The 27,065-nt window shown below is 38.3% G+C and overlaps 1 long non-coding RNA gene across 4 annotated transcripts in view; it reads left to right on the plus strand.

Annotated features, from left to right (window-relative positions):
• Positions 1–27,065, plus strand: part of LOC122427743 — a 64,319-nt gene that overhangs the window by 12,747 nt on the left and 24,507 nt on the right. For all 4 annotated transcript variants that reach the window (XR_006265533.1, XR_006265531.1, XR_006265530.1 and 1 more), the window contains exon 2: positions 26,092–26,166. This is a non-coding gene — a long non-coding RNA (uncharacterized LOC122427743). The remainder of the gene's footprint in view (positions 1–26,091; positions 26,167–27,065) is intronic.

Here is a 27,065-nt window from a genome sequence, read left to right on the forward strand (position 1 = left end):
CTCTAAGGCTATGAATCAGGCTCTCTGAACCAAATTTAGATATGTTAATTACCTTGCTTCAGAGTGTCATTTCTCTGGTGAGAATTTGTTTCATGTAAAATAGAACAAGTGTTTTAGGTCAGTAAACAAACATTAATCCCTACAGTTTGTTTCTAGTCCTCCCCCCGTCTTCTATTGAGTTCCATAGCTTTGATTTATTTGGAAACTAGAGCAATATTACAAAGCTTCTATGGTAAGCGTTGCTTGAAAGTCAACCATGTAAATCACACGGTATAATTCTCCAGTGACATTCCTTATGTCCCTTCAGTACTCTCCCTGTTTTTCAAGTTCCTACACTCTCTCCATCATTCCATCTACTAATTACCCCCAGCCCCGCTCCAACACCTTTGCTCTAACTCACATTCTTTCTTTAGCTACAAACTTTGACCAGCAGTAAACTTGGGAAATGTCACATCACTTAACTGAATGACACACCAGGGTCTTTCATTTCTTCTTATTTTGCAACATTTCATTATAGATTGCATTGTTTGATTAAACATGTTCTGCCAAAGTCTCACCTTTTTAATAGAGTGTAACTACTAATTAGTCTTCTAGTTAGGTTAATGTTAGATTTGGAAATAACGAGTTTTGCTTTCTTTAAAATATTCTACAGCTCTGACTTCTTACTAATCCCAAATGGCTTCTCCTAGGCAACACTCTGTCAATGTACGGTTTTAATGTATTTGTTACAAATGTATATAATGTTCAAAGATAGGGGTAGGTTAGGTTTTGCTCTGGTAACACATGACTGTAAAATTGTAATGGCTTAGAGCAGTGAAAGTTTATGTCCATTTCTGGTGGGCCATAACTGTCCTCGACACAGAATTTATTCAAGAATTCAAACCTAGGGAGTAAGCTCCATCTGAAGTATTTCTGGCCTCTTGGTTGAAGGAAAAGAAAGTATAGCAAAGCATATACTAACTCTTAAAGTTTCTGCCCAAAGTGGGCACATGTAACCTCTGCTCACTTTTCACTGGCCAAAGCAAGTCATGCTTGAGTTCAATAGTGTGAGAAAATAAAATCCTGCTGTAAGGAGGGACAGTGTGCATATGTGAATAGTTTTAAAGTATACCACAGTATCCTAATCATATAATGTTCTGCATTAATTAAAAATCAAAACATACATATACTACTCCTGAGAAACCTGTATGCAGGTCAGGAAGCAACAGTTAGAACTGAACATGAAACAATAGACTGGTTCCAAATAGGAAAAGCAGTACATCAAGGCTGTATATTGTCTCCCTACTTATTTAACTTATATGCAGAATACATCATGAGAAACGCTGGGCTAGAGGAAGCACAAGCGGGAATCAAGATTACCGGGAGGAATATCAATAACTTCAGATATGCAGATGACACCACCATTATGGCAGAAAGTGAAGAAGAACTAAAGAGCCTCTTGATGTAAGTGAAAGATGAGACTGAAAAAGTTGACTTAAAGCTCAACATTCAGAAAACTAAGATCATGGCATCTGGTTCCATCACTTCATGGCAGATAGATGGGGAAACAGTGGAAACAGTGGCTGACTTTGTTTTTCTGGGCTCCAAAATCACTGCAGATGGTGATTGCGGCCATGAAATTAAAAGACTCTTACTCCTTGGAAGGAAAGTTATGACCAACCTAGACAGCATATTAAAAAACAGAGACATTACTTTGCCAACACAGGTCTGTCTAGTCAAGGCTGTGATTTTTCCAGTGGTCACGTATGGATGTGAGAGTTGGACTATAAAGAAAGCTGAGCACCGAAGAATTGATGTTTTTTGAACTGTGGTGTTGGAGAAGACTCTTGAGAGTCTCGGACTGCAAGGAGATCCAACCAGTCCATCCTAAAGGAGATCAGTCCTGGGTGTTCATTGGAAGGACTGATGCTGAAGCTGAAACTCCAATACTTTGGTCACCTGATGCAAAGAGCTGACTCATTGGAAAAGACCCTGATGCTGGGAACAATTGAGGGCAGGAGGAGAAGGGGATGACAGAGGATGAGATGGTTAGATGGCATCACTGACTCGATGGACATGGGTTTTGGTGGACTCTGGGAGTTGGTGATGGACAGGGATGCCTGGTATGCTGCGGTTCATGGGGTCGCAAAGAGTCGGACATGACTGAGCAACTGAACTGAACTGAACTGAACTACTGGGTTATAAAATCAAAAGAAAATATGATAAACTCAGCTGATCATAGAAGGAATTATCTTTGGTTTGTGTGAGTAGTAACAAAACCTCATAGTAATGCGATTATTAGTTAGATACCTATGCAGCTTTTTTCATTTATTTCTATTAATTATCTGGATTTTTCTTGCTTTGCCTAATATAATTGTTTATCTGAGATAGCACTGAATAATTTTTAGTGATACTTTTGTATGGCACAGATCACTGACATCAGATTTTTAGACATCTTAAGCTGTAGCACAAATGTTTCTGTATAAATCAGTCTTTACTTCTTTAGTCATTACAATGACATAACCATTCTCTCAAAATATGTTGTTTAGTGAACTACTCTAGTTAAAAATAGAGAAACAAACTTCTCCCTTCATCACTGTTTTTTTTTTTAATTGAAGGACAATTGCTTTACAATATTGGTTTCATTTCTGCCATACATCAACGTGAATCAGCCATAGGTGTACGTATGTCCCCTCCCTCTTGAACCTCCTTCCCACCTCCCACCTCCCAGCCTTTCTCACCCCTCCTGCTTGTTACCGAGCCCTGGTTTGAGTTTCCTGAGTCATACAGAAAATTTCCATTGGCCATCTATTTTACATATGGTAGTGTATAAGCTTCCACATTACTCTCTCCATTCATCTCACCCTCACCTTCCTCTCCAATGCCCGTGTCTGTGGTCTGTTCTCTTTGCCTGTGTCTCCAAGGCTGCCCTGCAAATAGGTTCGTCAGTACTATCTTTCTAGATTCCATATATATGCATTAATATATATTTGGTTTTCTCTTTCTGACTTACTTCACTGTGTATAATAGGCTCCAGGTTCATCCACCTCATTAGAACTGACACAAGTGTGTGCCTTTTTATGGCTGAGTAGTGTCCTATTGTGGCTCAGATGGTAAAGCGTCTGCCTACAATGCGGGAGACCCGGGTTCGATCCCTGGGTCGGGAAGATCCCCTGGAGAAGGAAATGGTAACCCACTATATATTTTTGCCCAGAAAATCCCATGGACAGAGGAGCCTGGTAGGCTACAGTCCATGGGGTCGCAAAGAGTCAGACACGACTGAATGACTTTACTTTATTGTTTCATTGTATATATGTACCACAGCTTCTCTATCCATTCATCTGTTGATGGACATCTAGGTTGCTTCCATGTCCTGAGAGTGAAAGTGAAAGTCGCTCAGTCGTATCCGACTCTTTGCGACCCCATGGACTGTCCATGGAATTCTCCAGGCAAATATACTGGAGTGCGTAGCCTTTCCCTTTTCCAGGGAATCTTCCCAACCCAGGGATCGAACCCAGGTCTCCCACATTACAGGCATATTCTTTACCAGCTGAGCCACAAGGGAAACCCAGGAATACTGGAGTGGGTAGCCTATCCGTTCTCCAGGGGACCTTCCTGACCCAGGAATCGAACTGGGGTCTCCTGCATTGCAGGCGGATTCTTTACCAACTGAGCTATGAGGGAAGCCCTACTGGAGTGGGTAGCCTTCCCTTCTCCAGGAGATCTTCCCAACCCAGGGATCAAACCCAGGTCTTTCGCATTGTAGGTGGATTCTTTACCAGCTGAGCCACAAGGGAAGCCCAAGAAAACTGAAGTGGGTAGCCTATCCCTTCTCCAGGGGATCTTCCTGACCCAGGAATCGAACTGCATGTCCTAGCTATTATAAATAGTGTTTCAAAGAACACTGTGGTACATGTGTCTTTTTCAATTTTAGTTTCCTCAGAGCATCACCCATTTGTTAAGAGTTGAACCTATTTGCTTGCTTCTGTTAAACGTAGTTATAGTTAACCAAAAGATAAGTACAACTTAAAGGTAAATTTTAAAGGTAAATTAATGCCCTTTTGAACTATAGCCACATAGCAAGTATCTCTCAGTTTATATATTCAAAAATATTTATCAACTGCCCTGGTACTTAAAGTGGACAACACCCTAGAGATATGATAGTGAATAAGACAGAGAAGGTCTCTTCTCAGGGAGTTTAAATTCTAGTTAAAGAGATAGAATACATTATTAATTAAGTGAAATAATTATATACTGTTGATAAATGATAAGAAAAAAATGAAATGGATACTGTGTTTAGGGAACTAACTGATATGTACTGAATATATTCAAAAATATATTTGGGAAATAAAATATATAGATCTTATTGCTGGATTGTATGTACAACAGAGAAAAATCAAGGGTCATTCAATGTCTGGCTAGATCAGATTAGTAGATGATAGTGTCATCAACTGAGATGGGAAAGAATAGAAGAAAATCAACTTTTAGAGGTAGCTGGCAGAAGAGGACTCCTATGTTTGACATGTTAAGTTTGAGAAGCTTATTAGATACAGGAGCACAAGCATCAAATAGGAAGAAAATAACATATATAACATCTAATATGTTTAATATACAATGTTATCATATGTTAGAATGTGCATAATATTTCTGTATGTGTGTGTGTGTGTAAATGGAAAGAGACATGGAGACAGAGTACACCATTTAGAGATAGACCAGAAGAGGTGGAGCCACAAAGAAGATAGAAAAAGAGTGGAAAACATCTTCTGTTAAGGGTCAGGTAGTAAATAGTTTAGGCTCTTCAAGTCACGAGGTCTCTGCCACAACTACTTAACTCTGCAGTTGCAATACAAAAGCAAACCAAAGACAATACAGACAATGTAGCTATGTTCCAATAAAACTTTATTTATGGACATATTTGAATTTCATGTAACTTTTACAATTTATGAAATATTATTATCCTTTTCATTCAAATTCAACCGTATAAGAATATGAAAACTATCCTTAGCTCACATGCGTGTGCATGTTAAGTCACTTCAGTTGTGTCCAACTCTTTGCCACCATATGGATTGTAGCCTGCCAGGCTTCTCTGTCCATGGGGATTCTCCAGGGAAGAATACTGGAGTGGGTTATCATGCCCTCCTCCAGAGGATCTTCCTGACCCAGGGATCGAACCAACGCCTCTTAGGTCTCCTGCGTTGGCAGGCAGGTCCTTTACCACCAACACCACCTGGGAAGCCCCTTAGCTCACAGATAGGACAAAAGCAAGTGGTGGGCTAGATCTGGCCCGTTGCTGTAGTTCGCTGACCCCTGAGGGAAACTCCCTTCTTAGTTATCTGTGACTGTGAAACATGTTACCTTAACATTTAGCAGCTTAAAAGGACATAGATTTATTTTCTGATGGTGTCTGTGCTTCAGGAATCTAGGCTCAGCTTAACTGAGTCTTTGGCCCGGGGTTTCTCACAGGCTGCCACTGAGGTATTGGCTGAAGTTGTCACTGCAAGCCTTCACTGAGAGGGTCTGCCTCCAGGCTCACCCAGTGCTGGTTGGCAGGATTCTGTTCTTCACTGCCTGCTATCCAGAGATCTCTTTTAGTTTAGTGGTTTTTTTTGTTTTTTTTTTTAACCATATGGGCCTTTCCATAGGGAAGTTCACAACATGGCAGCAAGCTTCCATCAAAATAAAAAAGAGCAAGCCAGGGGAGAGTGAGCAAGTTGGAAGCCAGAGCCTTTTGTAATCTGATCTCAAAAGTATCACTTTTGCTGTGTTCTATTCCTTTCCCAGGTGGCACTAGTGGTAAAGAACCTGCCTGTTAATGCAGGAGACAAGAGATGCAATTTCCATCCCTGGATTGGGAAGATCCCCCTGAGAGGGAAATGGCAACCCACTCCAGTATTCTTGCCTGGAGCATCCCATGGACAGAGGAACCTGGTGGGCTACAGTGCATAGCATTGCAAACAGTCAAACACAACTGAAGTGACTTAGCACACACACATTCATTTAGAAGCAAGTTGCTAGGTCTAGCTCATGCTCAGGGTCAAAGGATCACACAAGGGCATGACTACCAGAAGTGGAGATCTTTGGGAGTTATTTTAGAAGCTGCCCCCTGCTAGGAGAATATGATATTACATGTAACAGAGGCTGAGAAAGGGGAGTGATTTCAGAATGCAGACGTGGTCAACACATAGTCAATGGTCAACACATAGTCAATGTGCTTAAAGGGTTAGAAAGATAAGGATGGGAAAGTATTTATTAAGTATAAGGGATTGATACAAGGAATGATTTGCAAGGAGAGTTAAGTGATATTTTATGAAGGCCGTTTTAAAGAGTTTTTGCTAGAAAGCAGTAATAGAGGCACAGACATAGAGAAAAAAATGCATGGATGCCGTGGGGGAAGGGAGGGGTGGGTTGAATTGGGAGATTGGGATTGACATATATACACTATCGATACTATGTATAAAATAGGTAACTAATGAGACTTATGTATGGCCAGAGAACTATACTTAGCCCTCTGTAGTGACCTAAATGGGAAAGAAATCCAAAAAAGAGGAGATACCTGTATATTAGAGCTGATTCACTTTGCTGTAAGGTAGAACCTAACACAGCATTGTAAAGCAACTATACTCCAAAAAAGTAAGAAAAAAAGGAATTTTTGCTAGGAAGAGTCTAAAATGAAGCTGTTTCTTGAGAGGTATATGAAGTAAGGAGGAGTCAAGGGGAAAAAAAAAGGCAGGCCATTCTACAGCATGCTTGTATGCTTATAGGAATAATCCAGTAGAAAAAGAAATTCTTGATGCGAGGGAGAAGAAAAACCAAAGAACTGTCCTTAAGAACAGAGGTGTTGAAATCCAGATGACTCATGCAAGTTTGATTCTCTGGTGGGAAGGAGGAAGCAACTTCTGTTGCAAATACATAGAAAAACCTGGGAAGAGATATCATTGCAGATATCATTGCAGACAGTTTGTTGATTTGATGGTGGAAAAATAAGGAAGTTCCTGGATGGCTTTCATATATTCAGAAAAGTGTGAGATGTTGCAAACTGATTGGGAGGTATAGACATGAAATAGAACACTATTTTTTGATAAGTATGAAACTAAACTTACAGGCAATCTTAAGATTGCCTGGCATGATTAAGCTTTGTGTTCATGTTTTTAATGTCAGTCGGTCAGCCTGATGATTTGATTTTCTATAGTACCTTTTCAGCTGCTCAAGTTAGGGTAGGAGAAAATGGATAGTTTGAGGTTTTGCTGACATGTACTATGAGGAGGAAGAAAAGAGGCCACCCTTGTATTTTGTAAGAAGAAAAGAGAATCAAAGGCGAGTCCGTAGACTATCAGGCCAGTCTAAGGTGGGAGAGTGGTAAAAAATAGAGATGGGATGCTTATTTATAGAAACATGAGATTCAAAGGAAAAGTTGACCATTTAAAAATTCTTCATGTAAATAGTCTCCTTAGTAAGAGGATATTTGACAGGTGAAATCCGTGTTCAACTTTGATTTAGTTTGATTTGGTAATTTTGAATCAGTCAGAAAGAAAGGAGCTTTTCTCCTTTAAGAAATATGACCCTAAAACAAAGGAGTGTTTCACACAATCATGAAATCAAAATGGAAATTTGTGATCTTTAAAAGGAAGGGGAGGTTTGACAAGGAAAGGTGGGGGGGGCGGGTTCCTGTTGAGAACCAACTGTAGCAATCAGTGTTTCTCCTCTAGCTTCCTCACCCTGTAATTTCAAAACCTGGGTGTGCTAAGCCTGTGTAGAGCTTGCTGAAGATCAGTTGTCAGGCGCCACTCAACACTGTCTAATTCAGAATTAGCGTCAGCATCTTTAACAATCACCCCAGATGTTGCTAATGGACAGTGGGGCTGAGTGTAGCCCTTAGTTGGCTGGAAACTTCTGCTTCCTGCTTCTTGGAAACAAGTCATCATAGAAGTGTGCCTTCCGAAGACCTTCATGCCAAGACAAGCCCAAGCCATATGAAGAGGGTCTGGAAAATGCAGTGCCATTTAGAGAGAGGAGGGCTGACAGAGGGCAGTATCAGAGAGATACAGACAGACACTAAGACACATAAAGACAGTAGACATGTGAATGAAACATCTTGGATGTCCAGCTAACATGTTCCTTTCTTAGGAGTCTTCTCTATTTGTACTTAAACATGCTGAGGTTTCTTCCAACTGACAAAACAAAGCTCATCATTAACTTTAGAGATTCTTCTCTAGCATTTCTCTCTCTTTTTGCCTTCATGTTTACCTTCTAGAAAGGCTTGTCTACTTTCTAACTCTCCCCACCCCCGCACCATTCACTTCTCAAACTACTGTAACATGATTTCCTCTCTTATCCTACAGAGACCTGGTCATGCCTGAGTCATCAGTGATTTTTTTTTTTTTTTTTCCCTAAACCCAATGGTCAAAGTTGGTCCTTCTTGAAATCCTCTTGATTTCTTTTAAGCTGATGATGCTTGTAACAATTTCCTCCTCCTAGAAACAGTTCCTTCTTTAACATTTTGGTTCCAGTCTCTTCTAATTTTCCTCTTACTTTTTGAACATCTCCTTATATTTATCAGTGTCCCTTCCTCTGATAGGATTCAATTCAATTCAGTTCAGTTGCTCAGTTGTGTCTGACCCTTTGCGACCCTGTGGACTGCAGCATGCCAGGCCTCCTTGTCCATCGCCATCTCCTGGAGTCTACTCAAACTCATGTCCATTGAGTCGGTGATACCATCCAACCATCCCATCCTCCGTGGTCCCCTTCTCCTCCTGCCTTCAATCTTTCCCAGCATCAGGGTCTTTTCAAATGAGTCAGCTCTTCGCATCAGGTGGCCAAAGTATTGGAGTTTCAACTTTAGCATCAGTTCTTCCAATGAATATTCATTGGAATATTCAGGACTGGTTTCCTTTAGGATGGACTGGTTGGATCTCCTTGAAGTCCAAGGGACTCTCAAGAGTCTTCTCAGCACCACAGTTCAAAAGCATCAATTCTTTGGCACTCAGCTTTCTTTATAGTCCAACTCTCAGTCCAACTCTGACAGGATTAGGGTCTCTTAAATTTTAGTGTTCCATAGGAGTGTCTTTTCTAATACTTTACACATTCATTGATTGCTCTAAATATGTATCTCTGTGCAACCCCTAGCTCCATGATGAGACTCATCAAATGTCTCTAGCCAAGATTCCTATCTGAACTAGTATTTTTAACCTGGGGCTTTCAGGCTCATTGCAGAACTCAGAACAACTTAGGTGGGAAAAAATTTGTATTTTTCTTCTCATTATTCTTTAACTGAAATTTAGCATTTCCTTCAATTATGAATGTAAGCAATGAACCACAATGGAACAATCAGTATCTATGCCAATAAAAGTCACAAATACTTTTATATCAAAATGCAGTTGTTGTAGATATCTTGAAATATGACTTACACTTATTGCTACCTCAAAATTTTGATAGTTATTAGACTCACCACTAGGCCCTGTCATTATTTAATATATAATAGGAAAATTATAGCTTTCCTATATCATAGATTTCCTTTTCTATATTTTGATAACTGTTTTTCAGCATACTTATTTTCCTTTTTTACCCTACATACTCTATTTTATGAAACAAATTTCTGAGAAAAGTTCCATAGTCTTTACCTGTGATAAACTGGTAAAGAGATCCATGAGACCAAAACTACAATTAATTCCCAAGATAAACTCAACTGTGCTGTATCCATGGCTAGATTCAGTTTACATATATTTTGTTTAGAATTTTTGCACCTATATTCATAAGTCAGGTTGGCCAATGGTTTTGCATTCCTATGTTGCCCTTTGTAGATTCTCTTCTTTTTTCTATTTTCTGGAATTATATGAATTGAAATTATGTTTCAAGAAAGCTTGGTGAAGACTTTTCTGTACAACTTAATAGATCAGGTGTTTTTGTGTGTGTTTGGAGGAGGGAGATTTTAACTACTGAATTACACTGGTTTTCTATATTTTTCTTGAGTCACCTTTAATAAGTTGTATTTCCTAGAATTGTATTAACTGCAATTTTATAGACAAAAAATATAATATACTTTTTTCTGTTTATGTTCTGTGAAATTTCTAATTATATTTCTTTTTATTCATAACATTATTTATTTTTTCTTTTTATTTTCTCTTGATTAGTCTTGCTAAGTTGGTTAGTAACTTTTACTAATTTTCACGAAATATTAAATTGGCATTTTGACCCTGTCTTATTGTTTTTATTGTGTTTAGTCACTTCAGTCGTGTCCAATTCTTTGTGACTCCATGAACTGTAGCCCACCAGGCTCCTCTGTCCATGGGATTTCCCAGGCAAGAGTACTGGAATGGGTTGCCGTTTCCTCCATGGGATCTTTCCAACCCAGGGACCAAACCCAAGTCTCCTGCATTGCAGGCAGATTCTTTACCACTGAGCCACCAGGGAGAATCCTATTAATCTAGGCTTAATGTCAGGGCAGGTAGAGAGCCAGACGACAGAGTTAGGAGGACACTGACCTCCTTTCCCTCCATGAATTCATCAAAAATACATCAACATGCAGAGCAGCTCTTGTTGGAACAACCTAGAGACTGGCAGAAATGGTCTTCTTTAACCAAGGCCCTACAGAAAGATTCACATGGAATCTGGTAGGAAGGGAGGAGAAGCAATCTGCTTGGAATCTGCACTCCTGATGGGGGACCAGGAAAGGAGAGGGATACCACATGCTAAGGGATCTTCTCCAGGGAGCAAGGGGTTCAAGCCACATATGACACCCCAGCACTGGGGTCCAACACCAGGAAGGCAAATCTCCTTAGCTGGACTGAAAACTAGTGGGGCTTACCAGAAGGTAATAAGAAACGGAGACTCTGCCCTTGAAGAGCACACGCATGCTTCCTTACTCCCAGTGACAATGCAGAAGCAGCAAGTTGAAAACTGCTGGTGCTTTGGCTGGCTTGTCAGGACTGCCCCAGCATGCCTCCAAGCCTGTGCCAAGCACATGATCCTGCCCATCTTGCTTCCAGTGCTGCTGTCCATTAGGGCAGAGGCTGCCATTGCCAATGACAGTGTGTAAACTTAAAGGGAACAGAGACAGCTTGGACACGACCCTATCTCTGATCAGAGAGAAGGTAACCATTGCCAGCACACTCATCCCTACTTGTATTTAGGAGGCGTGAACCTAGCTCCAGGACAGAGACTGACATTGTCGGCAGGAGTGAAACCAGCTCAGTAGTGTGACATCAACCCCTGTGGTCCTGGCCCAACCTCTAACCAAAGCACACACAACAGGGAAAAAGTGAAACCAACACAGAAGTGAAGTCCCATGCCCTCAGGCCACTGCCACTTAACCAGTCAAGGTAGAGACTGCCATCACCAACATAAGAGAAATCCAGTTCCTTTAGGGATTTTGCTCCAGCACCTTGAGCCCTGCCCTTATACTTGATAAGATAGGGACTACCATTGGGCATCAGAGAAGCCCTGGATCACACCTGGCTAGGCTCTAGCCCCTCCATCTTTGTTGCTGCCTCCCACCAAGGTGGTAGCTGACAGCACACCCTGGGGGAAGATGTGACCTGTGCTCACTTCAGAATCTGCTTTCCTCCAAAGCCAGTGGGCATGTACAGAGTGCATAGAAAGTTCCCATACAGGGGCACCTCTCTGAGACTAGGATAGGTAGACAGAGAAAGTTAAACAAAATGTCAAGACAGAAGCCTATTCTTAAATAAAAGAACAAGAAAACCTGAAAAAAAAAAAAAAAACCCAATGAAAGAAGGATAAAAAGTTTATCAGATAAAGAGTTCAAAGCAGTAATAAGAATACGAACTGAACTTGGAAAAATAATATATGAACACAGTGAGAATTTTAATAAATAACTAGACAATATAAAAAAGAACCAGCCAGAACTGAAGAGTAAAATAGCTGTAATGAGAAATAAACTAAAAGAATTAACATCAGATTAGTTGACACAAAGAATGCATAAATTATCTAAAAGATAGAATTATGGAAATCACCCAATCAGAATAGCAAAAGGAAAAACAACTTTTACAAAATGAGAAAAGTTTAAGGGATCTCTTGGACAGCAACAAGCATACCAACTTATGCATTATAGGATTCCCAGAAGAGCAAGAGAGAAAAGGGTCAAAAATGCATTCAATGAAATTATGACTGAAAGCATCCTGATCCTGAAGAAGGAAACAAATGTCTAGGTACAGGAAACAGAGAATCCCAAATAAGATGAACCCAAGGAGACCCACACCAAGACATAATTAAAATACCAAAAGTTAAAGGGAAAATTCTAAAGGCAACAAGAGAAAAACAGAGTCACATAGAAGGGAACTCTCATAAGACTATCAGCTGATTTTTCTGTAAGAACTTTGCAAGACAAAAGTGAGAGACTTCATACAAAATCTGATAACCTAGGATATTCTATACAGCAAGATTATCATTCATAATTGAAGGAGAGATAAAGAACTTCTCAGATAAGCAAAAAGTAAAACAGTTCCTCAGTACTAAACCAACCCATAAAGAAGTGCTATAGAGTCTTCTCCAAGTAGAAAAGAAAAGGTTACAATAAGAAAAATTTATAAGTAAGGAAAGATATAGTGAAGATATATCCCACTAGTAAAGATAAATATATAGTAAAGGCTGTGAATCAACCACTTTGAAAAGCTAGGACAAAGATATAAAAATTGTAAAATCAACCATAGCTGTAATAAATAGTAAGGGATAAATATGAAGATGTATAATATGACATCGAAAACACAAAATGCAGGAGAGGGCAGTAAAACAAGGTAGATCTTTTAAAATGTGTTTGAAGTTAAAATCAGTTTAGAACAAGTAAGTATTGTTATAGGTAAACATATATGAATCCCATAGTAATCACAAGTCAAAAACCTATAATACACACAAAAAATTAGAGAGAAAGGAACACAAGCATACCACTAAAGAAAATCATCAAACTACAAGGGAAAAAGCTGAAAGAATAAAAAAACAGAGAAAAACTAAAAACAACCAAAAAACAAGTAATAAAATGACAATAAGTACATACCTATCAACAATCACTTTAAATATCAATGGAATAAGTATCCCAATCAAAAGATACATAGTCATTGGTTGGATGAAGAAACAGGACCTGTGGGTGTTTTGCTTACAAGAGACTCTTTAGAGCTAAAGACAAATTTAGACTGAAAACGAGAGGATAAAAAAATATACAGCCTTGACGTACTCCTTTTCCTATTTGGAACCAGTCTGTTGTTGCATGTCTAGGTCTAACTATTTCTTCCTGACCTGCATACAGATTTCTCAAGAGGCAGTTCAGGTAGTCTGGTATTCCCATCTCTTTCAGAATTTTCCACAGTTTGTGGTGATCCACACAGTCAAAGGCTTTGGCATAGTCAATAAAGCAGAAGTATATTTTTTCTGGAACTCTTGCTTTTTCAATGATCCAGCGGATGTTGGCAATATGATCTCTGGTTCCTCTGCCTTTTCTAAAACCAGCTTGAACATCTGGAAGTTCACGGTTCATGTATTGCTGAAGCCTGGCTTGGAGAATTTTGAGCATTACTTTACTAGTGTGTGAGATGAGTGCAATTGTGTGGTAGTTAGAGCATTCTTTGGCATTGCCTTTCTTTGAAATTGGAATAAAAACTGACCTTTTCCAGTCCTGTGACCACTGCTGAGTTTTCCAAATTTGCTGACATATTGAGTGCAGCACTTTCACAGCATCATCTTTTAGGATTTGAAATAGCTCAACTGGAATTCATTCACCTCCACTAGCTTTGTTCGTAGTGATGCTTCTTAAGATCCACTTGACTTCACATTCCAGGATGTCTGCTCTAGGTGAGTGATCACACCATTGTGATTATCTGGGTCATGAAGATCTTTTTTATACAGTTCTTCTGTGTATTCTTGCCTCCTCTTCTTAATATCTTCTGCTTCTGTTAGGTCCATACCATTTCTGTCCTTTATTGAGCCCATCTTTGCATGAAATGTTCCCTTGGTATCTCTATTTTTCTTGAAGTGATCTCTAGTCTTTCCCATTCTATTGTTTTCCTCTATTTCTTTGCATTGATTGCTGAGGAAGGCTTTTCTTATCTCTCCTTGCTATTCTTTGGAGCTCTGCATTAAAATGAGTGTATCTTTCCTTTTCTCTTTTGCTTTTCACTTCTTTTCTTTTCACAGTTATTTGTAAGGCCTCCTCAGACAGCCACGTTGCTGTTTTGCATTTCTTTTTCTTGGGGAGGGTCTTGATCCCTGTCTCCTGTACAGTGTCACGAACCTCTGTCCCTAGGTCATCGGGCACTCTATCAGATCTAGTCCCTTATATCTATTTCTCACTTCCACTGTATAATCATAAGGGATTTGATTTAGGTCATCCCTGAATGGTCTAGTGGTTTTCCCCACTTTTCTTCAATTTAAGTCTGAATTTGGCAATAAGGAGTTCATGATCTGAGCCACAGTCAGCTCCCAGTCTTGTTTTTGCTGACTGTATAGAGCTTCTCCATTTTTTGCTGCAAAGAATATAATCAATCTGATTTTGGTGTTGGCCATCTGGTGATGTCCATGTGTAGAGCCTTCTCTTGTGTTGTTGGAAGAGAGTGTTTGCTATGACCAGTGCGTTCTCTTTGCAAAACTCTATTAGCCTTTGCCCTACTTCATTCCGTACTCCAAGGCCAAATCTGCCTGTTACTCAAGGTGTTTCTTGACTTCCTACTTTTGCATTTCAGTCCCCTATAATGAAAAGGACATATTTTGGGGGTGTTAGCTCTATAAAGGATGCAGCAGTTCTAAGTTAAAATTTTATAGCAGTACAGTCCTGCCTTAAGACACAAGAAAATTGCAAATAAACAATATAACCTGCAATTTAAAAAAAAATTAGAAAAAGAAGAAACAATGCCTAAAGTCAGCAGAAGGAAGGAAATAGTAAAGACCAGGAAAAAAAGTAAATAAAAGAGACCAAAAAAATGATAGAAAAATCAATGAAACCAATAACTAAAAAAAAAAATAAAGTTAATATGCCTATAGTCAGCCTCATTAAGGGAAAAAAGAGAGGGTCCAAATAAACAAAGTAAGAAATGAGAGAGAATATCAACCAATATCACAGAAAAAAAAATCAGAATACTATAACCGTTATACATGAACAAGTTGGACAATCTAGAAGTACAGAAACATTTAAGACTCTGGACAAAGATCAAACAAAGTTGTTTGATCAAACAACTAAGAGACAAATGTCCTTAGTCGCTCAGTTGTGTCTGACTCTTTGTGACCCCATGGACTGTAGCTCACCAGGCTCCTCTGTCCATGGGGATTCTCCAGGCAAGAATACTGGAGTGGGTTGCCATGCCCTCCTCCGGGGGTCTTCCCAACGCAGGGGTCAAACCCAGGTCTCCTGCATTGCAGGTGGATTCTTTATCAGCTGAGCCACCAGGGAAGGCCAACAGAGACAAATAAATATAAGTAAAAGTATATTTACTAGAAGATTTCTCAAAACTAGGCCTAATTAAAGAAATAATGCCTTAATAATTCCTAATTAAGAAAACAATTTCCTATGTCTTTCTTAAATAGCCAGACTGCCTTTTTAGTTAAGAAATAGATTGTTTTACCAGACTAAAAGGATTACAGGCATACCTCGGAAATATTGTGGATTCAGTTTCATTGTGGTGACAATACAGTGAATAGGCAATAAAATAAGTTACACAAATTTTTTGGCTTCCCAGTGAATATAAAAGTTACATTTACACTACACTGTAGTCTATTAAGTGTACAATAGCATTATGTCTAAAAAATTGCAGTTTGCCAAAATGTGACAAACACAAAGGGAGCAAATGCTTTTTTAAAAATGGCACCAATAGATTTGCCTGATGCAAGCTTGCCACAAACCTTAATTTATAGTTGCACACTTCATATACTATACTGTGTAGTGTAAACATAATGTTTATAGGCACTTAGAAACCTGAAAGTTCGTGCAACTCACTCGATTAAAATATTTGCTTATTGCAGTGGTCTGGAATTGAATCTGCAATATCTCTTAATGTATGCTTATAATCTATCTTTTCTTTCTTACTTGCTTTTAAGGTTTCATTATAATATATTTAGTGATTACTCCTTACCTGCTTTGGAAAATCCTTTTCAGAACTTGAAGTACTTCCTGAATATGATGATTCATATATTTGATCGATTCTAAAATATTCTCAGCTATTATCTCATTAAATATAACTTCTCTTCAAACTGTTCTTTAATGTGTCTTTTCTAAAATCCTATTAGACTGATTCCAAACATTTTTTGCTTGATTTTCCATTTCTGTTATCTACATTTTCATCTTTTCATTTCTTCAGTCTTCTAGGTAATTTCCTTATATCTATATTCTAGACACTATTTCAACAAATTAAATATTTGCTATTTGATTTAGTGGGATTTTTACTTAAATGATTATATTTTCAACTTTAATTTTTAAAATTCTATTTTTCACTCTTCATGGTCATTTTTAATACTATAGTGATCTTTTCTTATATTTTCATTCTTTTACATGTCTTTAAACAATTTAAGAATACTTATTTTATGGGTTCTATTAATAATTCTGTTATCTGAAGATCCTAAATTTCCATATCTGTTTTTAATGTGTCACATGAAATTTGCTTTTGCTAGATTGCTTCCTTATGTATTACAGCATTTGATCATGAGATCATTTTTAATGGAGTCGTAACTTAGAGAAACCCACTATGAACCAGTGAAGTTGCTCAGTCGTGTCCGACTCTTTATGATTCCATGGACGGTAGCCTACTAGGATCCTCCATCCATGGAATTTTCCAGGCAAGAGTACTGGAGTGGGTTGCCATTTTCTACTCCAGGGGATCTTCCCGACCCAGGGATGGAACCTGGGTCTCCTGCATTGCAGGCAGACGCTTTACCGTCTGAACCTCCAGGGAAGCCCCCACTATGATCTGACTTTAATGTGTATCACTCTAGAGATACTTTGTGGCTGCTTGTTCCAATTTTTACAGCCTTTTTAAGTTGAGACTTTGGGAAGATGCAAATTGAGCAACTGAAACTGAAACCCAAGCTATATATTTCAAGTGAGTAGGTCATATTTTACCCCATAATTTTTAATTGTTTTATACCAGTAGGGATTTTAAGACCTCATATTACCAAAAATGGAAATGCTTTGTTTTTCCACAGGAGCCAGATTAATCTTTTTATAAACTATAAATCTAGTTATATAACCCACCTGCTTAAAACTCTTCATGGTTTTCATTTCTTTTTTTCAGAATGGTACATGTTCTTCAAAGCCCTGGATGATCTGCCTCCTGGCATCTCAATCAGTTTCCCCTGGGTTACTGCTCTTTGTTTGGTTCCTTTAAGGGTGTTTTTTTCCTCCCTATCCCTGAGACTTTGCACATTCTTTTCCTGCTGCCGGAAAGCCTCATTCTCAGCTTCACCTGGACAATGCCCACTTGCCTTTTTGGCCTGAGCTAAAGTGTCACTTCCTTAGGAAACCTTCCCTGAGTTCCCTAATCTTACAGTCAGCTGAGGTTAGACTCATGTTATCCACTTTCAGAGTACCCCAAGGATTGTATTTAAGTGTAATCAGATCATTCGTTTTTCACTTAATGGCGGTCCTCTGCACCTTATTAAGCTCCAGGTGAACACAGCTTGCTCATCAGCTCTGTTCATGTGAATACACAGCCCCATGTGCGTGATGCCTGTCTGTCAGTTCTGTTCATTCCTACTCTGTTCAGTGCTTATGTTGAAGAATAAAACAACAAAGCTTACTATTGTGTTTTTTTTCCATTTATTTTTATTAGTTGGAGGCTAATTACTTTACAATATTGTAGTGGTTTTTGTCATACATTGACATGAATCAGCCATGGATTTACATGTGTTTCCCATCCCGATCCCCCCCTCCCACCTCCCTCTCTACCCGATCCCTATGTTTTGAAACAGACAAACATTTTATTTAATATAAACTTGCTGCAAAAAGCTGTATCAGTAAATCAAACTGCTGTTTCAGATACAAGGAATTGTATGGAAGTTCTTAGAGTGCTGGAGACTGAAGAGCTTAATTCTAGATAGGAAAATATTTTTATAAAGTAATTTATGTTAAATTCCATTGTTTCTGAAGTAACCATTAATAAGTATGATTTATAGACTACTCCTATTGCCTGCAGTAGCCATTGTTATTACTTTTTTACTATTTATATTTCTCAAACCTTGGCATCTATTAAAAAGCTAAGGACAACAGTTTATAAAAGACAAGCTCTGTTATAATGATGATAACATCTAATTAAAAAGTTCCTTTTTCTTTACATTGAATGGCAGGAAATTTAACAAAGAAATATGTCACTTATGATAAAGCACAGAGCATTCAAATTTAATCTTAAAATGTGTTTAGTTAGCTAGCCAAATTTAGCCTCCTTAATAAATACACATTTTACAAGAAAGAATCTGAATAAACAAAGTACTCTGATTCACGCAATTCTTTTCATCACCTCCCTTTAATAAAAGCTGATTTGCTTCTTAAAGGGAGACTCAGATTTCTGATTTCATATTTTTTCTTTCTCAAAGAGGAACCTTATATTATTCTCTCCATGGTGCCACATTATAGATGGTAATAAATACATGTTGAATAAAATGTTTAACTACCTGAGTGTCACTTCATCATGACTGATTGAACCTCATTCAACTTTTACTCCCAGGAGGGCATCAAAATGACTCGTTGGGTTTTCAAGCTTGTATATTTTTTCCTGCTTCCTTTTGAAAACTATTTCCAATGTGCTATTTTAGCACCAATTCTTATCCCTGACCTGAATTATTGCAAAAAGCATCCCAGCCACATTCCTTGCTTCTTACCTGTATTTTCTCCAACCACCCCTCCATGCTAATGTATCATACAACATTTCTTCACTCAGAATTAACTAGATGTGCATTTACTGAGCTACATTTGTAGCCCAATATTGTTCTAGGTACTGAGAACTCAGAAGTGAACAAAACAAGTGCTTCCTGTGTCTCATAGAACTTACTTTCTCAAGTGAAAACAGACAACAAACAAAGAGTAAATATGCATTGTGTTGGCAGGTAAAAATGACTGCTACTAAGAAAATAATGCAAAGTGAGGGGAGGCGTGTCAAGCTTTTTGGGTTGGGACTTTTGTAAAGGCCAATCTAAGAAGGTAATACTATCTCAACAAATTTCTGAATGGACACAAATCTTGAAAATATCTAGGACAAAGGATTAGCCCCTAAGGAACGTGGGCCTGAGATGAGTGCACACTTGGTTTTGAAGAACAGTAAAGAGAACAGTGGGGCTACCCAGGTGGTCCTGTGGGTAAAATAATCCGCCTGCAGTGCAGGAGATGCAGATTCAATCCTTAGGCCAGGAAGATCCCCTGGAGAAGGGCATGGTTGCCCACTCCAGTGTTCTTGCCTGGAGAATCCCATGGACAAAGGAGCCTGGCAGGCCACAGACTGTAGGGTCACAAAGAATTGGCCATGACTGAAGCAGCTGAGCACGCACACAGGCAAAGGAGACCAGTATGGATGGGACGTGGTTGGCTGGGGACAGAGAGGAATTGACGTTGGAGAGAGAGCCTGAAGCCAGATCATGTATAACTCAATAAGCATCCAAAGGACTTTTTTATTCTAAGTGTGATAGGCAACCAAAGAAAAGTCAGGAGCAGGGCAATTAGGTGATTTGTTTATTACAGTGTCCAATAGTCACTCAATTCTCTAAGTAGGGAAATTGGGAGGGAATCGTATGCATTTAAGTAAGGGTAATGGTGGTCTGGAATAGGGTAGAGGTAGTAGAGGCAATGAGAAGTTGTCATGAAAGTGAAAATGAAAGTCATTCTGTCGTGTCCCACTCCTTGCAACCCCAAGGACTATACAGTCCATGGAATTCTCTAGGCCAGCAAACTGGAGTGGGTAGCTTTTCTCTTCTCCAGGGGATCTTCCAACCCAGAGGTCAAACCCAGGTCTCCCACATTGCAGGCAGATTCTTTACCAGCTGAGTCACAAGGGAAGCCCAAGAATACTGGCATGGGTAGCCTATCCCTTCTCCAGGGGATCTTCCTGACCCAGGAATCAAACTGGGGTTTCCTGAATTGCAGGTGGATTCTTTACCCACAGAGCTATGAGGGAACCCCCAAAGTGGTCATATTTGGGGACTGTTTTGAATTTAGTTCCCATATTTGCTTCTGTATTGGGGAGTCAAGAATTCCTCCTTTCTTCATTTTCCCTGAATGCCATGAGATCCCATGAGGTGCGATGAGATCAGTTTTGGTATTTTTAGTTAGGGATGGCCTATTAGACATATGAGTGAAGATATTTCTTAGGAAACTGGATACAGGAGCTTGGAGTTCAGGGGAAAGTTGAGGTTAGAAATACAAATTTGAAAATCATCAATATATAAATAGTATTTACTTATTTTTATTTATTTATTTTGGCCATGCCACATGGCATGGGGATCTTAGTTCCCCAACCAGGAATCAAACTCTTGCCCCCTGCAGTGGAAGTGGGCACTCCTAACAACTGGACTGCCAGGGAGTTCCCTATAAATGGTATTTAAAACCAAGCAATTGGGTGTGATCATCCTGAAAGTACTTTCTAATCATTTTCGTGCAGTGGCCCACATAAAAAATTATACTATTTGTACACTTGAAGAACAGCTCCCCAGCTGAGAAGTGGTAAATATCTGCCTGCCAATGCAGGAGATATAAGAGATGCAGGTTTGATCCCTGGGTTGGGAGGAAGAAATGGCAACTCCACTCCAGTATTCTTGTCTGGAAAATTCCACGAACAGAGGCACCTGGTGCGCTACAGTCCATGGAGATGCAAAGAATTGGAAACAACTGGGTGAACACACACACACACTCACACTCACACACATGAAGAAACAAATAGACAATATTGCCTGAAGCTTCAAGTGATGATCCAGAGACTTTAGGAATCACATCATAGAAATATTTATAATTTGTGTGTTCATGATGGTTAGGACAACTGTGGAAAAGAATATCATGAGCACTCCAACAATTACAGGTCAAGAAGTAGAAGAGTTCAAAAGAGTCTGACTAAGAGTTTCAGTTAAGGTTCGAGGCAAACTAGGACCATGTGTCATCCTAGAACCAAGTAAAGAAAGCAATTGAAGAAGAAAGAACCAACCAGTCAGCTTTCTGCAGCAAGACTGAGTAAGACAGGGAGTGAGACTTGACTATTATCCATTTTAGAGATAAACTGAGGCTCAGAGAGGTTGCCCAAAGTCTTAGATGAGACGCGAGAGTCTGCACTTCTAGTAGGATCCCAAGTGATGTAGATGTTGCCTGTTCATGAATCATACTTAGTAGCAAGGCTCTTCTCGACCAAACTCAACTGCTTAGTTCTCCTTACTTTTTAAATTGGAAATACACTTTTTAAAAGGAATGACTACATTTGACAAAACTGAGTTTGTAGGGACCTTAACTATTATTATTTTAGCCTAGACATGAAGACTAAAGCCTGATTGTAATGGGTCAAAGAGTATAGAAGTCTATTTATAGTAGCCAAGACATAGAAGCAACCTAAATGTCCACCAATAGATAAATGTATAAGAAAGATGTGGTATATGTGTGTGTGTGTGTGTGTATATATATATATATATATATATATATATATAATAGAATATAAACCAGCCATAAAAAAGAATGAAGTAATGCTATTTGCAGCAGCATGGATGGACCCAGAGATTATCATATTTAGTGAAGAAAGAGAAAGACAAATACCATATGATATCACTTATATGTGGAATATTAAAAAATGATACAAATGAACTTATTTGCAAAACAGAAATAGACTCACAAATAGAAAACAAACTTATGCTTAACAAAGGGGAAAGGGTGAGGGAGAAATTAGGAGTTTGGGATTAACAGATATTCACTGCTGTATGTAAAATAGATAACCAATAAGGACATACTGCATATAGCACAGTAAGCTCTATTCAATATCCTGTGATAATGTATAATGGAAAAGAATCTGAAAAAGAATACATATGACTGAATAACTTTGCCGTATACCTGAAACTAGCACAGCATTGTAAATCAACGATACTTCAGTTTTAAAAGAAGAATATAGGAGATGAAGGAGTGGCAATGCATTTAAGGAAATCTCTTGAAGAATTTTATTATAAAGGGGAGCACAGTGATGGAGCAGTATCTGAGTAGGAATGTGTAAGGTTTTTTTGTTTTGCTTCATTTGCTAAGGCACTGATAAGAATAAGAAGAGTGTTAAGGAAAAAGTGATAATTCAGAAAAAAGAAGGGCTAATGACCAAAGCTAAGTCTGAGGGTAGGTGAGAAGATCCTCACCTGCATACCTGGGTTACTGGTCCATGTACGACCGGATTACTCGGCCTTACATAGGAGTCTAGGCAATTTATCCATTTCAACAGGTGGAAAGGCAAAAGCTGTAAGTGCAGATGTGATTGATTAGTAGATTTAAAATAAATTCTTAACCAATTGCTTTTCCATACAATGAAATAAATAAAGATACCAACAGTGAATGAGTGGAGCAGGAGTCAATTTTACATTTGAGGACAAAGGAAACAGTGTTTTTTTAATAAAGTATTCTCCGAACATAAGGAAGTGAATTGACAGATGTTGGAGATCCCACCTAAGATTTGTGGATGTAAATTTAAAACGAGAGTATTCTGTATGATTTGGGGTTTAGCTGCACCAGGAGCAGAGAAGATGGAGAATTGGACTTAACCATGGTTTGTGTTTTTTCCAGTGAATACAGCAGGGGGACAGAAGGGCAAGAAGCTGAGTTTAGATTGAAGGGACTTATTATAATAATTAACAATGGAACCTAAGCTGGGTAAAAAGAGTTACGAGTACATAGGGCAGGTGATGAACTGAAAAAGTTGGTGCGGTCAATGGGCTCAAAAAAGTTCCCATGGGCTCAAAGAATTGTGAAAATCTTAGTGTTTGAAGAACTGAACTAAAAGGATATTAAATGGTACTCTCTAGAGAGTAGGACACTTGCTGTTAGGAGTGCTACAGACTGAATGTTGTGTCCCCTCAAAATCCATACTTTGAAATCCCAACTCCCAATGTAATCGTATTAGGAGGTAGAGACTTTGGAAATGAATTAGGTCATGAAGATTGAGCCCTCCTGAAAGGGATGAGTATCCTTATAAGAAGAGACTCCAGAGAGATGGTTTTTCTCTCAGCCATGTGAGGATACAAGAGGAAGACAGCTTCTGCAAACCAGAAAGAGTGCCCTCACCAAACACTGGATCTACCTTGATCTGGGACTTGACTTTGAACTTCACAGCCTCCAGACTGTGAGAAATAAATGTTTTTGTCTAAGCCACCCAGTCTATGGCATTCTGTTACGGAAGCCTAAACTGATTAATAAGATGGGTTGGATGATGGTGGTGGTGGTTGTCGTTGCATGATAATGACAAGTTCTATGGAAGTAGGTACCAGGAGGAGTGAAGACAAGGTCACAGGCAGGAAAAGGGTCAGGGAGGAACTGAAATTTAAGGATTTGGGGTGAAACAGTTGTGTGGAAACAGAAATGACCAAAAATGATGACAGTTCATTGAGTCATGTGCAGTCGTTTGAAAAGCAGTGAGGGATGTGCTAAAATCTTCAGTGAATAAGGAAAAGTGACCAGAAAGATCATGGATGTCTGCAGTGTCGTGGAGTGAAGGGTGATAAACCAATATAATTCGTCAAAAGAAGGGGAATTTTTAAGCAAGGCGGTAAGAACGGTTCTTGGGAAATAACAAAAAGGAGGAAAAGGGCAACTATCTCACTTTCAGGTCCAGTGATTTTCTAGATGGAGGTGGGAGCAGCCATTACTTGAGAAGGCTTGGGTGATGCTCTGCCCTCACAGAAGTACAAGATTTGTGTTAGAGCAAGTATGTGGTTGGAGCCTTCAGAGAAAGAAATCAAGGGTAGAGGAGACTTTGCTGATGGCAATGAGAAGCTCCAAAGGGCATCATTGGAAGGACTTGAAGATCAAGGATGGGTGGGATTTGGGTTAGACTGTTGGATGTACTGGGACAGCAAGTGTTTGGGCAATGCAGGAAGACCTTGAGGGCTTAGACTTCCTGTGATTATTTCAGTTGGGGAAATATGACACATTAATAAAAGGGATTTAGTAAGGAGTTTGTTTCCTACCTTTCCAGTCTGATCTCAAGCATACTTCTCTCAAATCCTCTACCCATTCAATTTGAAACCTTCCACACACCAATATACTTGTTGGTTCAAACTGGTTCTACTGCACAGTATGGCTTTATCACTACTCTCTCCTGCTTCTTCTAGGAAATTTCCCCATGTTCTTACCAAGTCAGGATTCATTTCTCCACATATCACTATAATTGCTTAATGTAATCTGCCACTTACCTATTCACTTATATATAATTATTTCTCCCACAATAGATTGTGAGCCTCTGAACCAAAGATATAGGGTGGTTTCTATTCTCCATAGTACCTAGAACTGTTGTCAAAGTTCAATAGAAATGTACTGATCCATTTGTTGAACTCTGCCCTTTATTCACCCTGAGGCCTCCAGACTTCAGCACTGTACCTATGATGCTAGTAAATAATCTGCAGGTACCCAGGTAGAGGTAGTCCTCCTGTCTCTACCCCATTCTCCCTCATCTCAAGCAAGACTGGCCAGTGTCTTTTGGGGATAGACATCATAGAGCTGTGAATAGCCATTTTTGATTTGTAAACCATAGAAATACTCACAAAGATGTGAAGATAAAATACTGCCCAAGTTGTACTGAAAATTGGGGAAAAAATTATTATTTATTGCAATATGTGGTCTTGTTTCGATATAAAAATATAACTATAGAGTATGGAAGCTAAAAGACGCTGACCTCATAGTAATGATTGGGGCCAAGAGTAACAATTTCATGAAGTTATTTTGCTTACCAATTTTAAATATACACATGCATATACACATGTTTATAGAAACTAACTTTTGTTTATATAATTAAAATTACTCGAGGGTAATTTAAATCAATTAGCTGTATTTGCTTTTATTACAACAGGTGATAAATAGGTACAATTGTTCTGTTATAATGTAATTTTAATAGTATTCATATAATTTTGTGTTCTGTAAAGTGAAAATATGATTTCACAATTTTAAAACTTTTTTTCCTACATAAGCATCTTCTACTACTTTAACTTTGCCGAAAAGATTTATTTTAAGATGTACCCATTTTATTTTTAAATGTGTGCTTGTATTTTGTGTTTCTTTTTCTGCTTAGTGATACTTAATCTTATTATAAACCTTTTATGTGATTTGTATGCATATTACTGCTTTTCAAAGTTGATGAGCTGTTCTCACATTCTTTCAAACACATAATAGATTGATTTTAAAATTCCCAAATGTTATAAATAATTATTTCTAAAAAAGTTCCCTGTGAAATTAAAACTTTTCTGTGAAAAGCAGATGAACTTAAGCTTATTTAAGCTTTTCAATGACTGTCAATTAATTTCTGTGAATACTGTTATAGAGTACTATAAAGACTTTGAGGGTAGCACTGAGTCAATGTATTCAGATGATTTTATGGATTCTGCATGGAGAATTAAGTTAAAGTACACTGTTTTCAACATCATATACTAGGCCAAGAATGCATAGGCTTTCAGAGTGTGTCAGGCTGCTTCAGTTCAAATCTGGGAAAATCCAGAAGCTTTTTAGCAGAGTTTCTGATATGTTAAAGAAGGCTGAGCATCGAAGAATTGATGCTTTTGAACTGTGGTGTTGGAGAAGACTCTTGAGAGTCCCTTGGACAGCAAGGAGATCCAACCAGTCCATCCTAAAGGAAATCAGTCCTAAATATTCATTGGAAGGACTGATGCTGAAGCTGAAACTCCAATACTTTGGCCACCTGATGCGAAGAACTGACTCATTGGAAAAGACCCTGATGCTGGGAAAGATTAAAGGTGGGAGGAGAAGGGGATGACAGAGGATGAGATGGTTGGATAGCATCACCGACTCAATGGACATGAGTTTGAATAAACTGTGGGAGTTGGTGATGGACAGGGAGGTCTGACATGCTGCAGTCCATGGGGTCGCAAAGGGTCAGGCATGACTGAGCGACTGAATTGAGCTGAACTGAACTGTTATGTTAGATTAAAATTTTTTCTCACGATTTAACCCATATTTTGTAGGGTCTTGTGTTACAAGAGAAACACGTAAGAGTTTCCCTACTATACTCTCCAGTTCAAAATTAGACAGACACAATGGTAAGCAGATACCCTTCTCTTGTTTTTCGTTTTAATTAGAAAGCTTTCAACATTTAACCATCATCAAATTTGATGATATCTGTAAGGGTTTTTAGAAACCCTCTATCAATAAACCACTCCTAGTTTACTAAAAGAATTTTTTAATTATAATGGAAGTTGCATTTTTCTGCATCTATTGCAATGATATTTTTCTCCTTTACTTCATTAATGTGACAAATTATACTAATTCATTAATAAATTGTATCTAATCTAGAATTTTTGAAGACCCAACTGGTTTATGATATAATTGATCTATTGTATATTTTGGATATTATTGTTGAATTTGATTTGTTATGTCCATTCATGTTTATAAATAAGATTGACTTTTAATCTTCCTTTCTCATAATGTCCTTGTCAGACTTTTGGATTGAAGTTATACTAACTTGTTGAAATGAGTTCACAAAAGTGTTTTTCTACTTTTCTGGAAGAGTTTTACAAAACTGGAACTATTTCTTCTTTAAATGTATTTTAGAATTTGCCACTTATACTATGTGGGCCTTGAGCTTTGTTTGTAGGAAAATTTTGAGTTTTAAATTAATTTTTTAAACAATTGTAAGAATATTCAAATTTTCTTTTTGGGTCAGTATTGGACTAAATATGTTTTTCAGAAATGTGTTGATACGTATTTCCCCTCATTTGTTACTATACTGGTATAAAATTATTTTTAACACCCTTTTACTATCTTTTTCATATCGTGTGATTTGCAAAACTGTGCTTTTTATTCTTATCATATTAGTCAAGTCTTTTACATTTTTTCTTAATCTTTTTGCTTTCTGCTTCATTAGTTTCTGCTTCTATTTTATTTCCTACTGTTTACTTTCTTTGAGTTACTTTTGCTATTCATTTTCTAACTTCTTAAG

Source organism: Cervus canadensis, chromosome 25 (assembly GCF_019320065.1).
Source record: "Cervus canadensis isolate Bull #8, Minnesota chromosome 25, ASM1932006v1, whole genome shotgun sequence".
Classification (NCBI taxonomy): Eukaryota; Metazoa; Chordata; class Mammalia; order Artiodactyla; family Cervidae; genus Cervus; species Cervus canadensis.